This window comes from Pleurodeles waltl, unplaced genomic scaffold (assembly GCF_031143425.1).
Source record: "Pleurodeles waltl isolate 20211129_DDA unplaced genomic scaffold, aPleWal1.hap1.20221129 scaffold_39, whole genome shotgun sequence".
Classification (NCBI taxonomy): Eukaryota; Metazoa; Chordata; class Amphibia; order Caudata; family Salamandridae; genus Pleurodeles; species Pleurodeles waltl.
Genome location: NW_027150097.1, coordinates 7,022,937 through 7,041,257, shown reverse-complemented (window position 1 = coordinate 7,041,257; position 18,321 = coordinate 7,022,937). Strand labels below are relative to the sequence as shown.

The window sequence follows — 18,321 nt, the reverse complement described above, 5'->3', positions numbered from 1 at the left end:
GGATGGATCATCCTGACAGTGGATCCGGTGGTGACTGCTACTAATTCTCAATCATCTACTACATGGGGTGTGGACATGCAGAATTTTGAGCCAGTGCACATGGCCGGTGGTCACTGCTACTAATTCTCAATCATCTACTACAGTGGGTGTGGACATGCAGAATTTGGAGCCAGTTCAAGATTCAGATCAGGAGGTGCCTGGCTCCATACCAATCAACTCAGTGCCTCTGAGACAAGGACTTGAACGGTACAGTTTGAGTACTCGACCGCCATGCTCAACGCGGCTGCAAGGATTCGGGGTGGATTGACTGAATGTGGCATTTCTTGTTGTGTACTATTCTTGTATACTGGTTTAGTATAGTATCTTTTTTTTGAGCAGCTATGTTTGTTTTGTATTGGTTAAGGAGAAATGTTGTGTTCGTCATGGGCACGCCTATAATGCACACCAAGGGAGGATGGGAGTGTTAGTCTCCCCCGAGTTTTGGAGTTGGATGGTAGGGGCGGTGACGTGGAACCGGAGAGAATAAAAGGTCAGGGAAGGTGTTCCTCGTGGCCAATGACTCTATATTATTCTCTGTGTATTTATTAAAACTTATTTGCGAAACAGGCACTGTGTGTGCACGATGCAACACACCCCTCCCATGCCCAGAATACAGAAGTTAAAAACCAGCTGTGATTGGGACGCAGGGGACCCTGGTGCCACTGAACCTTCTGCACTGTGAACCTGCTGAACTATGGACAGCTGTGCTTTTGATATGTAGGGTCGAAACCTTTATCTTGGCCCCTCTATCACGATTTGTTGAAGATGCTGTGATTTCCTGCTTTACCGATTTACTGCGATTTAGCCAACTTCAGGCAAATAGTGCAAGCAACGGACAATAGATCTTATCAATAATTTACAGAAACTGTTGACATTGTTTTTGATAAGGGTGCTTGGAAAAAAAAGTCCAAAAATGTATCCACCTCACAAAGACACTTGTCAGAAGAGGGGTTTGAATCCACGTCTCCAAGGGAGACTGTGACCTGAATGCAGCACCTTAGACCACCCGGCCATCCTGACACTCTTGACACCAGACTGATGGCTCAATTTCCAGCTTATAAACCAAAATGAGTGCCATGTACTGAGTGAATGTTATTTAATGTCCTCTGTATTTTCAATTCCAGACCTTCCTGCTCAGGGAAACAGTGGGATCTGAAGCTGATGAAGGAGAGAGGATGGATCATCCTGACAGTGGACCCTGTGGTGACTGCCACTAATTCTCAATCATCTACTACATGGGGTGTGGACTTGCAGAATTTTGAGCCAGTGCATATGGCCGGTGGTGACTGTTACTAATTCTCAATCATCTACTACAGGGGGTGTGGACATGCAGAATTTGGAGCCAGTTCAAGATTCAGATCAGGAGGTGCCTGGCTCCATACCAATCAACTCAGTGCCTCTGAGACAAGGAATTGAACGGTACAGTTTGAGTCCTCGACCGCCATGCTCAACGCGGCTGCAAGGATTCGGGGTGGATTGACTGAATGTGGTATTTATTGTTGTGTACTATTCTTGTATACTGGATTAGTATAGTATCTTTTTTTTGAGCAGCTATGTTTGTTTTGTATTGGTTAAGGAGAAATGTTGTGTTCGTCATGGGCACGCCCATGATGCACACCAAGGGAGGTAGGGAGTGTTAGTCTCCCCAGAGTTTTGGAGTTGGATGGTAGGTGCGGTGATGTGGAATCGGAGAGAATAAAAGGTAGGGGAAGGTGTTCCTCGTGGCTAAAGACTCCATATTATTCTTTGTGTATTTATTAAAACTTCTCTGCAAAACAGGCACTGTGTGTGCACGACGCAACACCCCCACCCCTCCCATCCCCTGAATACAGAAGTTAAAAACCAGCTGTGATTGGGACGCAGGGGACCCTGGTGTCACTGAACCTTCTGCACTGTGAACCTGCTGAACTGTTGACAGCTGCGCTTTTGATATGTAGGGTCGAAACCTTTATCTCGGCCCCTCTATCACGATTTGTTGAAGATGCTGTGATTTCCTGCTTTACCGATTTACTGCGATTTAGCCAACTTCAGGCAATTAGTGCAAGCAACGGAAAATAGATCTTATCGATAATTTACAGAAACTGTTCACATTGTTTTTGATACGGTGCTTGGGAAAAAAAAGTCCAAAAATGTATCCACCTCGCAAAATACACTTGTCAGAAGTGGGATTTGAACCCACACCTCCAAGGGAGGCCGCGACCTGAATGCAGCGCCTTAGACCACTCGGCCATCCTGACACTCTTCACACCTCCCTCATGGCTCAATTTCGAGCGTATAAACCAAAATGAGTGCCATGTACTGAGTGAATGTTGTTTAATGTCCTCTGTATTTTCAATTCCAGACCTTCCTGCTCAGGGAAACAGTGGGATCTGAAGCTGATGAAGGAGAGAGGATGGATCATCCTGACAGTGAATCCGGTGGTGACTGCTACTAATTCTCAATCATCGACGACATGGGGTGTGGACATGCAGAAGTTTGAGCCAGTGCACATGGCCGGTGGTGACTGCTACTAATTCTCAATCATCTACTACAAGGGGTGTGGACATGAAGAATTTGGAGCCAGTTCAAGATTCAGATCAGGAGGTGCCTGGCTCCATACCAATCAACTCAGTGCCTCTGAGACAAGGACTTGAACGGTACAGTTTGAGTCCTCGACCGCCATGCTCAACGCGGTTGCAAGGATTCGGGGTGGATTGACTGAATGTGGCATTTCTTGTTGTGTACTATTCTTGTATACTGGATTAGTATAGTATCTTTTTTTTGAGCAGCTATGTTTGTTTTGTATTGGTTAAGGAGAAATGTTTGTGTTCGTCATGGGCACGCCTATGATGCACACCAAGGGAGGTAGGGAGTGTTAGTCTCCCCTGAGTTTTGGAGTTGGATGGTAGGCGTGGTGACGTGGAACCGGAGAGAATAAAAGGTCAGGGAAGGTGTTCCTCGTGGCCAATGACTCTATATTATTCTCTGTGTATTTATTAAAACTTATCTGCGAAACAGGCACCGTGTGTGCACGATGCAACACACCCCTCCCATGCCCTGAATACAGAAGTTAAAAACCAGCTGTGATTGGGACGCAGGGAACCTTTTAGTGCCACTAAAATTTCTGCACTGTGAACCTGCTGAACTATTGACAGCTGCGCTCTTGATATGTAGGGTCGAAACCTTTATCTCGGCCCCTCTATCACGATTTGTTGAAGATGCTGTGATTTCCTGCTTTACCGATTTACTGCGATTTAGCCAACTTCAGGCAATTAGTGCAAGCAACGGACAATAGATCTTATCGATAATTTACAGAAACTGTTGACATTGTTTTTGATAAGGGTGCTTGGAAAAAAAAGTCCAAAAATGTATCCACCTCGCAAAGACACTTGTCAGAAAAGGGGCTTGAACCCACGTCTCCAAGGGAGACTGTGACCTGAATGCAGCACCTTAGACCACCCGGCCATCCTGACGCTCTTGACGCCAGACTGATGGCTCAATTTCCAGCTTATAAACCAAAATGAGTGCCATGTACTGAGTGAATGTTATTTAATGTCCTCTGTATTTTCAATTCCAGACCTTCCTGCTCAGGGAAACAGTGGGATCTGAAGCTGATGAAGGAGAGAGGATGGATCATCCTGACAGTGGACCCTGTGGTGACTGCTACTAATTCTCAATCATCTACTACATGGGGTGTGGACTTGCAGAATTTTGAGCCAGTGCATATGGCCGGTGGTGACTGCTACTAATTCTCAATCATCTACTACAGGGGGTGTGGACATGCAGAATTTGGAGCCAGTTCAAGATTCAGATCAGGAGGTGCCTGGCTCCATACCAATCAACTCAGTGCCTCTGAGACAAGGACTTGAACGGTACAGTTTGAGTCCTCGACCGCCATGCTGAACGCAGCTGCAAGGATTCGGGGTGGATTGACTGAATGTGGTATTTATTGTTGTGTACTATTCTTGTATACTGGATTAGTATAGTATCTTTTTTTTGAGCAGCTAGGTTTGTTTTGTATTGGTTAAGGAGAAATGTTGTGTTCGTCATGGGCACGCCCATGATGCACACCAAGGGAGGTAGGGAGTGTTAGTCTCCCCCGAGTTTTGGAGTTGGATGGTAGGTGCGGTGATGTGGAATCGGAGAGAATAAAAGGTAGGGGAAGGTGTTCCTCGTGGCCAAAGACTCCATATTATTCTTTGTGTATTTATTAAAACTTCTCTGCAAAACAGGCACTGTGTGTGCACAACGCAACACCCCCACCCCTCCCATCCCCTGAATACAGAAGTTAAAAACCAGCTCTGATTGGGACGCAGGGGACCCTGGTGCCACTGAACCTTCTGCACTGTGAAACTGCTGAACTATTGACAGCTGCGCTTTTGATATGTAGGGTCGAAACCTTTATCTCGGCCCCTCTATCACGATTTGTTGATGAAAATGCTGTGGTTTCCTGCTTTAACGATTTACTGCGATTTAGCCAACTTCAGGCAATTAGTGCAAGCAACGGAAAATAGATCTTATCGATAATTTACAGAAACTGTTGACATTGTTTTTGATACGGTGCTTGGGAAAAAAAAGTCCAAAAATGTATCCACCTCGCAAAATACACTTGTCAGAAGTTGGATTTGAACCCACACCTCCAAGGGAGGCTGCGACCTGAACGCAGCGCCTTAGACCACTCGGCCATCCTGACACTCTTCACGCCTTGCTCATGGCTCAATTTCGAGCGTATAAACCAAAATGAGTGCCATGTACTGAGTGAATGTTGTTTAATGTCCTCTGTATTTTCAATTCCAGACCTTCCTGCTCAGGGAAACAGTGGGATCTGAAGCTGATGAAGGAGAGAGGATGGATCATCCTGACAGTGAATCCGGTGGTGACTGCTACTAATTCTCAATCATCGACTACATGGGGTGTGGACATGCAGAAGTTTGAGCCAGTGCACATGGCCGGTGGTGACTGCTACTAATTCTCAATCATCTACTACAAGGGGTGTGGACATGCAGAATTTGGAGCCAGTTCAAGATTCAGATCAGGAGGTGCCTGGCTCCATACCAATCAACTCAGTGCCTCTGAGACAAGGACTTGAACGGTACAGTTTGAGTCCTCGACCGCCATGCTCATTGCGGCTGCAAGGATTCGGGGTGGATTGACTGAATGTGGCATTTCTTGTTGTGTACTATTCTTGTATACAGGATTAGTATAGTATCTTTTTTTTTAGCAGCTATGTTTGTTTTGTATTGGTTAAGGAGAAATGTTGTGTTCGTCATGGGCACGCCTATGATGCACACCAAGGGAGGTAGGGAGTGTTAGTCTCCCCTGAGTTTTGGAGTTGGATGGTAGGCGCGGTGACGTGGAACCGGAGAGAATAAAAGGTCAGGGAAGGTGTTCCTCGTGGCCAATGACTCTATATTATTCTCTGTGTATTTATTAAAACTTATCTGCGAAACAGGCACTGTGTGTGCACGATGCAACACACCCCTCCCATGCCCTGAATACAGAAGTTAAAAACCAGCTGTGATTGGGACGCAGGGGACCCTGGTGCCACTGAACCTTCTACACAGTGAACCTGCTGAACTATTGACAGCTGCGCTCTTGATATGTAGGGTCGAAACCTTTATCTCTGCCCCTCTATCACGATTTGTTGAAGATGCTGTGATTTCCCGCTTTACCGATTTACTGCGATTTAGCCAACTTCAGGAAATTAGTGCAAGCAACGGACAATAGATCTTATCGATAATTTACAGAAACTGTTGACATTGTTTTTAATACGGGTGCTTGGGAAAAAAAGTCCAAAAATGTATCCACCTCGCAAAAGACACTTGTCAGAAGTGGGATTTGAACCCACGTCTCCAAAGGAGACTGTGACCTGAACGCAGTGCCTTAGACCACTCGGCCATCCTGACACTCTTGACACTGCACTGATGGCTCAATTTCCAGCTTATAAGCCAAAATGAGTGCCATGTACTGAGTGAATGTTGTTTAATGTCCTCTGTATTTTCAATTCCAGACCTTCCTGCTCAGGGAAACAGTGGGATCTGAAGCTGATGAAGTGGAGAGAGGATGGATCATCCTGACAGTGAATCCGGTGGTGACTGCTACTAATTCTCAATCATCGACTACTTGGGGTGTGGACATGCAGAATTTGGAGCCAGTTCAAGATTCAGATCAGGAGGTGCCTGGCTCCATACCAATCAACTCAGTGCCTCTGAGACAAGGACTTGAACGGTACAGTTTGAGTCCTCGACCGCCATGCTCAACGCGACTGCAAGGATTCGGGGTGGATTGACTGAATGTGGCATTTCTTGTTGTGTACTATTCTTGTATACTGGATTAGTATAGTATCTTTTTTTGAGCAGCTATGTTTGTTTTGTATTGGTTAAGGAGAAATGTTGTGTTCGTCATGGGCACGCCTATGATGCACACCAAGGGAGGTAGGGAGTGTTAGTCTCCCCCGAGTTTTGGAGTTGGATGGTAGGCGCAGTGACGTGGAACCGGAGAGAATAAAAGGTAGGGGAAGGTGTTCCTCGTGGCCAAAGACTCCATATTATTCTTTGTGTATTTATTAAAACCTCTCTGCAAAACAGGCACTGTGTGTGCACGACGCAACACCCCCACCCCTCCCATCCCCTGAATACAGAAGTTAAAAACCAGCTCTGATTGGGACGCAGGGGACCCTAGTGCCACTGAACCTTCTGCACTGTGAACCTGCTGAACTATTGACAGCTGCGCTTTTGATATGTAGGGTCGAAACCTTTATCTCGGCCCCTCTATCACGATTTGTTGAAGATGCTGTGATTTCCTGCTTTACCGATTTACTGCGATTTAGCCAACTTCAGGCAATTAGTGCAAGCAACGGAAAATAGATCTTATCGATAATTTACAGAAACTGTTGACATTGTTTTTGATACGGTGCTTGGGAAAAAAAAGTCCAAAAATATATCCACCTCGCAAAATACACTTGTCCGAAGTGGGATTTGAACCCACACCTCCAAGGGAGGCTGCGACCTGAACGCAGCGCCTTAGACCACTCGGCCATCCTGACATTCTTCACACCTCGCTCATGGCTCAATTTCGAGCGTATAAACCAAAATGAGTGCCATGTACTGAGTGAATGTTGTTTAATGTCCTCTGTATTTTCAATTCCAGACCTTCCTGCTCAGGGAAACAGTGGGATCTGAAGCTGATGAAGGAGAGAGGATGGATCATCCTGACAGTGAATCCGGTGGTGACTGCTACTAATTCTCAATCATCGACTACATGGGGTGTGGACATGCAGAAGTTTGAGCCAGTGCACATGGCCGGTGGTGACTGCTACTAATTCTCAATCATCTACTACAAGGGGTGTGGACATGCAGAATTTGGAGCCAGTTCAAGATTCAGATCAGGAGGTGCCTGGCTCCATACCAATCAACTCAGTGCCTCTGAGACAAGGACTTGAACAGTACAGTTTGTGTCCTCGACCGCCATGCTCAACGCGGCTGCAAGGATTCGGGGTGGATTGACTGAATGTGGCATTTCTTGTTGTGTACTATTCTTGTATACTGGATTAGTATAGTATCTTTTTTTTGAGCAGCTATGTTTGTTTTGTATTGGTTAAGGAGAAATGTTGTGTTCGTCATGGGCACGCCTATGATGCACACCAAGGGAGGTAGGGAGTGTTAGTCTCCCCGAGTTTTGGAGTTGGATGGTAGGCGCGGTGACGTGGAACCGGAGAGAATAAAAGGCCAGGGAAGGTGTTCCTCGTGGCCAATGACTCTATATTGTTCTCTGTGTATTTATTAAAACTTATCTGCGAAACAGGCACCATGTGTGCACGATGCAACACACCCCTCCCATGCCCTGAATACAGAAGTTAAAAACCAGCTGTGATTGGGACGCAGGGGACCCTGGTGCCACTGAACCTTCTGCACTGTGAACTTGCTGAACTATTGACAGCTGCGCTCTTGATATGTAGGTTCGAAACCTTTATCTCTGCCCCTCTATCACGATTTGTTGAAGATGCTGTGATTTCCCGCTTTACCGATTTACTGCGATTTAGCCAACTTCAGGAAATTAGTGCAAGCAACGGACAATAGATCTTATCGATAATTTACAGAAACTGTTGACATTGTTTTTGATACGGGTGCTTGAAAAAAAAAAGTCCAAAAATGTATCCACCTCGCAAAAGACACTTGTCAGAAGTGGGATTCGAACCCACGCCTCCAAAGGAGACTGCGACCTGAACGCAGCGCCTTAGACCACTCTGCCATCCTGACACTCTTGACACTGCACTGATGGCTCAATTTCCAGCTAATAAACCAAAATGAGTGCCATGTACTGAGTGAATGTTGTTTAATGTCCTCTGTATTTTCAATTCCAGACCTTCCTGCTCAGGGAAACAGTGGGATCTGAAGCTGATGAAGGAGAGAGGATGGATCATCCTGACAGTGGATCCGGTGGTCACTGCTACTAATTCTCAATCATCTACTACATGGGGTGTGGACATGCTGAATTTTGAGCCAGTGCACATGGCCGGTGGTGACTGCTACTAATTCTCAATCATCTACTACAGGGGGTGTGGACATGCAGAATTTGGAGCCAGTTCAAGATTCAGATCAGGAGGTGCCTGGCTCCATACCAATCAACTCAGTGCCTCTGAGACAAGGACTTGAACGGTACAGTTTGAGTCCTCGACCGCCATGCTCAACGCGGCTGCAAGGATTCGGGGTGGATTGACTGAATGTGGTATTTCTTGTTGTGTACTATTCTTGTATACTGGTTTAGTATAGTATCTTTTTTTTTGAGCAGCTATGTTTGTTTTGTATTGGTTAAGGAGAAATGTTGTGTTCGTCATGGGCATGCCTATGATGCACACCAAGGGAGGTAGGGAGTGTTAGTCTCCCCCGAGTTTTGGAGTTGGATGGTAGGTGCGGTGACGTGGAACCGGAGAGAATAAAAGGTCAGGGAAGGTGTTCCTCGTGGCCAATGACTCTATATTATTCTCTGTGTATTTATTAAAACTTATCTGTGAAACAGGCACTGTGTGTGCACAATGCAACACACCCCTCCCATGCCCTGAATACAGAAGTTAAAAACCAGCTGTGATTGGGATGCAGGGGACCCTGGTGCCACTGAACCTTCTGCACTGTGAACCTGCTGAACTATTGACAGCTGTGCTTTTGATATGTAGGGTCGAAACCTTTATGTCGGCCCCTCTATCACGATTTGTTGAAGATGCTGTGATTTCCTGCTTTACCGATTTACTGCGATTTAGCCAACTTCAGGCAATTAGTGCAAGCAACGGACAATAGATCCTATCGATAATTTACAGAAACTGCTTACATTGTTTTTGATAAGGGTGCTTGGGAAAAAAAAGTCCAAAAATGTATCCACCTCGCAAAAGACACTTGTCAGAAGTGGGGTTTGAACCCACGTCTCTAAGGGAGACTGTGACCTGAATGCAGCACCTTAGACCACCCGGCCATCCTGACACTCTTGACACCAGACTGATGGCTCAATTTCCAGCTTATAAACCAAAATGAGTGCCATGTACTGAGTGAATGTTATTTAATGTCCTCTGTATTTTCAATTCCAGACCTTCCTGCTCAGGGAAACAGTGGGATCTGAAGCTGATGAAGGAGAGAGGATGGATCATCCTGACAGTGGACCCTGTGGTGACTGCTACTAATTCTCAATCATCTACTACATGGGGTGTGGACTTGCAGAATTTTGAGCCAGTGCATATGGCCGGTGGTGACTGCTACTAATTCTCAATCATCTACTACAGGGGGTGTGGACATGCAGAATTTGGAGCCAGTTCAAGATTCAGATCAGGAGTTGCCTGGCTCCATACCAATCAACTCAGTGCCTCTGAGACAAGGACTTGAACGGTACAGTTTGAGTCCTCGACCGCCATGCTCAACGCGGCTGCAAGGATTCGGGGTGGATTGACTGAATGTGGAATTTCTTGTTGTGTACTATTCTTGTATACTGGATTAGTATAGTATCTTTTTTTTGAGCAGCTATGTTTGTTTTGTATTGGTTAAGGAGAAATATTGTGTTTGTCATGGGCACCCCATGATGCACACCAACGGAGGAAGGGAGTGTTAGTCTCCCCCGAGATTTGGAGTTGGATGGTAGGTGCGGTGATGTGGAATCGGAGAGAATAAAAGGTAGGGGAAGGTGTTCCTCGTGGCCAAAGACTCCATATTATTCTTTGTGTATTTATTAAAACTTCTCTGCAAAACAGGCACTGTGTGTGCACGACGCAACACCCCCACCCCTCCCATCCCCTGAATACAGAAGTTAAAAACCAGCTGTGATTGGGACGCAGGGGACCCTGGTGCCACTGAAACTTCTGCACTGTGAACCTGCTGAACTATTGACAGCTGCGCTTTTGATATGTAGGGTCGAAACCTTTATCTCGGCCCCTCTATCACGATTTGTTGAAGATGCTGTGATTTCCTGCTTTACCGATTTACTGCGATTTAGCCAACTTCAGGCAATTAGTGCAAGCAACGGAAAATAGATCTTATCGATAATTTACAGAAACTGTTGACATTGTTTTTGATACGGTGCTTGGGAATAAAAGGTCCAAAAATGTATCCACCTCGCAAAATACACTTGTCAGAAGTGGGATTTGAACCCACGTCTCCAAGGGAGACTGCAACCTGAACACAGCGCCTTAGACCACTCTGCCATCCTGACAGTCTTCACACCTTGCTCTTGGCTCAATTTCGAGCATATAAACCAAAATGAGTGCCATGTACTGAGTGAATGTTGTTTAATGTCCTCTGTATTTTCAATTCCAGACCTTCCTGCTCAGGGAAACAATGGGATCTGAAGCTGATGAAGGAGATTGGATGGATCATCCTGACAGTGAATCCGGTGGTGACTGCTACTAATTCTCAATCATCGACTACATGGGGTGTGGACATGCTGAATTTTGAGCCAGTGCACATGGCCGGTGGTGACTGCTACTAATTCTCAATCATCTACTACAGGGGGTGTGGACATGCAGAATTTGGAGCCAGTTCAAGATTCAGATCAGGAGGTGCCTGGCTCCATACCAATCAACTCAGTGCCTCTGAGACAAGGACTTGAACGGTACAGTTTGAGTCCTCGACCTCCATGCTCAACGCGGCTGCAAGGATTCGGGGTGGATTGACTGAATGTGGCATTTCTTGTTGTGTGTTATTCTTGTATACTGGATTAGTATAGTATCTTTTTTTTGAGCAGCTATGTTTGTTTTGTATTGGTTAAGGAGAAATGTTGTGTTCGTCATGGGCACGCCTATGATGCACACCAAGGGAGGTAGGGAGTGTTAGTCTCCCCCGAGTTTTGGAGTTGGATGGTAGGCGCGGTGACGTGGAACCGGAGACAATAAAAGGTCAGGGAAGGTGTTCCTCGTGGCCAATGACTCTATATTATTCTCTGTGTATTTATTAAAACTTATCTGCGAAACAGGCACCGTGTGTGCACGATGCAACACACCCCTCCCATGCCCTGAATACAGAAGTTAAAAACCAGCTGTGATTGGGACGCAGGGGACCCTGGTGCCACTGAACCTTCTGCACTGTGAACCTGCTGAACTATTGACAGCTGCGCTCTTGATATGTAGGGTCGAAACCTTTATCTCTGCCCCTCTATCACGATTTGTTGAAGATGCTGTGATTTCCCGCTTTAGCGATTTACTGCGATTTAGCCAACTTCAGGAAATTAGTGCAAGCAACGGACAATAGATCTTATCGATAATTTACAGAAACTGTTGACATTGTTTTTGATACGGGTGCTTGGAAAAAAAAAGTCCAAAAACGTATCCACCTCGCAAAAGACACTTGTCAGAAGTGGGATTCGAACCCACGCCTCCAAAGCAGACTGCGATCTGAACGCAGCGCCTTAGACCACTCGGCCATCCTGACACTCTTGACACTGCACTGATGGCTCAATTTCCAGCTTATAAACCAAAATGAGTGCCATGTACTGAGTGAATGTTGTTTAATGTCCTCTGTATTTTCAATTCCAGACCTTCCTGCTCAGGGAAACAGTGGGATCTGAAGCTGATGAAGGAGAGAGGATGGATCATCCTGACAGTGAATCCGGTGGTGACTGCTACTAATTCTCAATCATCGACTACTTGGGGTGTGGACATGCAGAAGTTTGAGCCAGTGCACATGGCCGGTGGTGACTGCTACTAATTCTCAATCATCTACTACAAGGGGTGTGGACATGCAGAATTTGGAGCCAGTTCAAGATTCAGATCAGGAGGTGCCTGGCTCCATACCAATCAACTCAGTGCCTCTGAGACAAGGACTTGAACGGTACAGTTTGAGTCCTTGACTGCCATGCTCAACGCGGCTGCAAGGATTCGGGGTGGATTGACTGAATGTGGCATTTCTTGTTGTGTACTATTCTTGTATACTGGATTAGTATAGTATCTTTTTTTGGGGCAGCTATGTTTGTTTTGTATTAGTTAAGGAGAAATTTTGTGTTCGTCATGGGCACGCCTATGATGCACAACAAGGGAGGTAGGGAGTGTTAGTCTCCCCCGAGTTTTGGAGTTGGATGGTAGGCGCGGTGCGTGGAACCGGAGAGAATAAAAGGCCAGGGAAGGTGTTCCTCGTGGCCAATGACTCTATATTATTCTCTGTGTATTTATTAAAACTTATCTGCGAAACAGGCACTGTGTGTGCACGATGCAACACACCCCTCCCATGCCCTGAATACAGAAGTTAAAAACCAGCTGTGATTGGGACGCAGGGGACCCTGGTGCCACTGAACCTTCTGCACTGTGAACCTGCTGAACTATTAACAGCTGTGCTTTTGATATGGTGGGTCGAAACCTTTATCTCGGCCCCTCTATCACGATTTGTTGAAGATGTTGTGATTTCCTGCTTTAGCGATTTACTGCGATTTAGCCAACTTTAGGCAATTAGTGCAAGCAACGGACAATAGATCTTATCGATAATTTACAGAAACTGTTGACATTGTTTTTGATACGGGTGCTTGGAAAAAAAAAGTCAAAAAATGTATCCACCTCACAAAAGACACTTGTCAGAAGTGGGATTCAAACCCACGCCTCCAAAGGAGACTGCGATCTGAACGCAGCACCTTAGACCACTCGGCCAACCTGACACTTGTGACACTGCACTGATGGCTCAATTTCCAGCTTATAAACCAAAATGAGTGCCATGTACTGAGTGAATGTTGTTTAATGTCCTCTGTATTTTCAATTCCAGACCTTCCTGCTCAGGGAAACAGTGGGATCTGAAGCTGATGAAGGAGAGAGGATGGATCATCCTGACAGTGGATCCGGTGGTGACTGCTACTAATTCTCAATCATCTACTACATGGGGTGTGGACATGCTGAATTTTGAGCCAGTGCACATGGCCGGTGGTCACTGCTACTAATTCTCAATCATCTACTACAGTGGGTGTGGACATGCAGAATTTGGAGCCAGTTCAAGATTCAGATCAGGAGGTGCCTGGCTCCATACCAATCAACTCAGTGCCTCTGAGACAAGGACTTGAACGGTACAGTTTGAGTACTCGACCGCCATGCTCAACGCGGCTGCAAGGATTCGGGGTGGATTGACTGAATGTGGCATTTCTTGTTGTGTACTATTCTTGTATACTGGTTTAGTATAGTATATTTTTTTTGAGCAGCTATGTTTGTTTTGTATTGGTTAAGGAGAAATGTTGTGTTCGTCATGGGCACGCCTATAATGCACACCAAGGGAGGATGGGAGTGTTAGTCTCCCCCCAGTTTTGGAGTTGGATGGTAGGGGCGGTGACGTGGAACCGGAGAGAATAAAAGGTCAGGGAAGGTGTTCCTCGTGGCCAATGACTCTATATTATTCTCTGTGTATTTATTAAAACTTATTTGCGAAACAGGCACTGTGTGTGCACGATGCAACACACCCCTCCCATGCCCAGAATACAGAAGTTAAAAACCAGCTGTGATTGGGACGCAGGGGACCCTGGTGCCACTGAACCTTCTGCACTGTGAACCTGCTGAACTATGGACAGCTGTGCTTTTGATATGTAGGGTCGAAACCTTTATCTTGGCCCCTCTATCACGATTTGTTGAAGATGCTGTGATTTCCTGCTTTACCGATTTACTGCGATTTAGCCAACTTCAGGCAAATAGTGCAAGCAACGGACAATAGATCTTATCAATAATTTACAGAAACTGTTGACATTGTTTTTGATAAGGGTGCTTGGAAAAAAAAGTCCAAAAATGTATCCACCTCACAAAGACACTTGTCAGAAGAGGGGTTTGAATCCACGTCTCCAAGGGAGACTGTGACCTGAATGCAGCACCTTAGACCACCCGGCCATCCTGACACTCTTGACACCAGACTGATGGCTCAATTTCCAGCTTATAAACCAAAATGAGTGCCATGTACTGAGTGAATGTTATTTAATGTCCTCTGTATTTTCAATTCCAGACCTTCCTGCTCAGGGAAACAGTGGGATCTGAAGCTGATGAAGGAGAGAGGATGGATCATCCTGACAGTGGACCCTGTGGTGACTGCCACTAATTCTCAATCATCTACTACATGGGGTGTGGACTTGCAGAATTTTGAGCCAGTGCATATGGCCGGTGGTGACTGTTACTAATTCTCAATCATCTACTACAGGGGGTGTGGACATGCAGAATTTGGAGCCAGTTCAAGATTCAGATCAGGAGGTGCCTGGCTCCATACCAATCAACTCAGTGCCTCTGAGACAAGGAATTGAACGGTACAGTTTGAGTCCTCGACCGCCATGCTCAACGCGGCTGCAAGGATTCGGGGTGGATTGACTGAATGTGGTATTTATTGTTGTGTACTATTCTTGTATACTGGATTAGTATAGTATCTTTTTTTTGAGCAGCTATGTTTGTTTTGTATTGGTTAAGGAGAAATGTTGTGTTCGTCATGGGCACGCCCATGATGCACACCAAGGGAGGTAGGGAGTGTTAGTCTCCCCAGAGTTTTGGAGTTGGATGGTAGGTGCGGTGATGTGGAATCGGAGAGAATAAAAGGTAGGGGAAGGTGTTCCTCGTGGCTAAAGACTCCATATTATTCTTTGTGTATTTATTAAAACTTCTCTGCAAAACAGGCACTGTGTGTGCACGACGCAACACCCCCACCCCTCCCATCCCCTGAATACAGAAGTTAAAAACCAGCTGTGATTGGGACGCAGGGGACCCTGGTGTCACTGAACCTTCTGCACTGTGAACCTGCTGAACTGTTGACAGCTGCGCTTTTGATATGTAGGGTCGAAACCTTTATCTCGGCCCCTCTATCACGATTTGTTGAAGATGCTGTGATTTCCTGCTTTACCGATTTACTGCGATTTAGCCAACTTCAGGCAATTAGTGCAAGCAACGGAAAATAGATCTTATCGATAATTTACAGAAACTGTTCACATTGTTTTTGATACGGTGCTTGGGAAAAAAAAGTCCAAAAATGTATCCACCTCGCAAAATACACTTGTCAGAAGTGGGATTTGAACCCACACCTCCAAGGGAGGCCGCGACCTGAATGCAGCGCCTTAGACCACTCGGCCATCCTGACACTCTTCACACCTCCCTCATGGCTCAATTTCGAGCGTATAAACCAAAATGAGTGCCATGTACTGAGTGAATGTTGTTTAATGTCCTCTGTATTTTCAATTCCAGACCTTCCTGCTCAGGGAAACAGTGGGATCTGAAGCTGATGAAGGAGAGAGGATGGATCATCCTGACAGTGAATCCGGTGGTGACTGCTACTAATTCTCAATCATCGACTACATGGGGTGTGGACATGCAGAAGTTTGAGCCAGTGCACATGGCCGGTGGTGACTGCTACTAATTCTCAATCATCTACTACAAGGGGTGTGGACATGAAGAATTTGGAGCCAGTTCAAGATTCAGATCAGGAGGTGCCTGGCTCCATACCAATCAACTCAGTGCCTCTGAGACAAGGACTTGAACGGTACAGTTTGAGTCCTCGACCGCCATGCTCAACGCGGTTGCAAGGATTCGGGGTGGATTGACTGAATGTGGCATTTCTTGTTGTGTACTATTCTTGTATACTGGATTAGTATAGTATCTTTTTTTTGAGCAGCTATGTTTGTTTTGTATTGGTTAAGGAGAAATGTTTGTGTTCGTCATGGGCACGCCTATGATGCACACCAAGGGAGATAGGGAGTGTTAGTCTCCCCTGAGTTTTGGAGTTGGATGGTAGGCGTGGTGACGTGGAACCGGAGAGAATAAAAGGTCAGGGAAGGTGTTCCTCGTGGCCAATGACTCTATATTATTCTCTGTGTATTTATTAAAACTTATCTGCGAAACAGGCACCGTGTGTGCACGATGCAACACACCCCTCCCATGCCCTGAATACAGAAGTTAAAAACCAGCTGTGATTGGGACGCAGGGGACCCTGGTGCCACTAAAATTTCTGCACTGTGAACCTGCTGAACTATTGACAGCTGCGCTCTTGATATGTAGGGTCGAAACCTTTATCTCGGCCCCTCTATCACGATTTGTTGAAGATGCTGTGATTTCCTGCTTTACCGATTTACTGCGATTTAGCCAACTTCAGGCAATTAGTGCAAGCAACGGACAATAGATCTTATCGATAATTTACAGAAACTGTTGACATTGTTTTTGATAAGGGTGCTTGGAAAAAAAAGTCCAAAAATTTATCCACCTCGCAAAGACACTTGTCAGAAAAGGGGCTTGAACCCACGTCTCCAAGGGAGACTGTGACCTGAATGCAGCACCTTAGACCACCCGGCCATCCTGACGCTCTTGACACCAGACTGATGGCTCAATTTCCAGCTTATAAACCAAAATGAGTGCCATGTACTGAGTGAATGTTATTTAATGTCCTCTGTATTTTCAATTCCAGACCTTCCTGCTCAGGGAAACAGTGGGATCTGAAGCTGATGAAGGAGAGAGGATGGATCATCCTGACAGTGGACCCTGTGGTGACTGCTACTAATTCTCAATCATCTACTACATGGGGTGTGGACTTGCAGAATTTTGAGCCAGTGCATATGGCCGGTGGTGACTGCTACTAATTCTCAATCATCTACTACAAGGGGTGTGGACATGCAGAATTTGGAGCCAGTTCAAGATTCAGATCAGGAGGTGCCTGGCTCCATACCAATCAACTCAGTGCCTCTGAGACAAGGACTTGAACGGTACAGTTTGAGTCCTCGACCGCCATGCTGAACGCAGCTGCAAGGATTCGGGGTGGATTGACTGAATGTGGTATTTATTGTTGTGTACTATTCTTGTATACTGGATTAGTATAGTATCTTTTTTTTTAGCAGCTAGGTTTGTTTTGTATTGGTTAAGGAGAAATGTTGTGTTCGTCATGGGCATGCCCATGATGCACACCAAGGGAGGTAGGGAGTGTTAGTCTCCCCCGAGTTTTGGAGTTGGATGGTAGGTGCGGTGATGTGGAATCGGAGAGAATAAAAGGTAGGGGAAGGTGTTCCTCGTGGCCAAAGACTCCATATTATTCTTTGTGTATTTATTAAAACTTCTCTGCAAAACAGGCACTGTGTGTGCACAACGCAACACCCCCACCCCTCCCATCCCCTGAATACAGAAGTTAAAAACCAGCTCTGATTGGGACGCAGGGGACCCTGGTGCCACTGAACCTTCTGCACTGTGAAACTGCTGAACTATTGACAGCTGCGCTTTTGATATGTAGGGTCGAAACCTTTATCTCGGCCCCTCTATCACGATTTGTTGATGAAAATGCTGTGGTTTCCTGCTTTAACGATTTACTGCGATTTAGCCAACTTCAGGCAATTAGTGCAAGCAACGGAAAATAGATCTTATCGATAATTTACAGAAACTGTTGACATTGTTTTTGATACGGTGCTTGGGAAAAAAAAGTCCAAAAATATATCCACCTCGCAAAATACACTTGTCAGAAGTTGGATTTGAACCCACACCTCCAAGGGAGGCTGCGACCTGAACGCAGCGCCTTAGACCACTCGGCCATCCTGACACTCTTCACGCCTTGCTCATGGCTCAATTTCGAGCGTATAAACCAAAATGAGTGCCATGTACTGAGTGAATGTTGTTTAATGTCCTCTGTATTTTCAATTCCAGACCTTCCTGCTCAGGGAAACAGTGGGATCTGAAGCTGATGAAGGAGAGAGGATGGATCATCCTGACAGTGAATCCGGTGGTGACTGCTACTAATTCTCAATCATCGACTACATGGGGTGTGGACATGCAGAAGTTTGAGCCAGTGCACATGGCCGGTGGTGACTGCTACTAATTCTCAATCATCTACTACAAGGGGTGTGGACATGCAGAATTTGGAGCCA

At 45.9% G+C, this 18,321-nt stretch overlaps 2 non-coding genes across 2 annotated transcripts; both read right to left on the bottom strand.

Moving 5' to 3' along the window:
* Positions 1–8,193: 8,193 nt before the first annotated feature.
* TRNAL-CAG (transfer RNA leucine (anticodon CAG)) lies at positions 8,194–8,276 on the bottom strand. The gene has a single exon. It is a non-coding gene; the product is annotated as a tRNA-Leu (tRNA).
* A 3,562-nt stretch (positions 8,277–11,838) lies between these two features.
* On the bottom strand, positions 11,839–11,921 carry TRNAL-CAG (transfer RNA leucine (anticodon CAG)). Its single transcript has one exon. It is a non-coding gene; the product is annotated as a tRNA-Leu (tRNA).
* Positions 11,922–18,321: the final 6,400 nt, after the last annotated feature.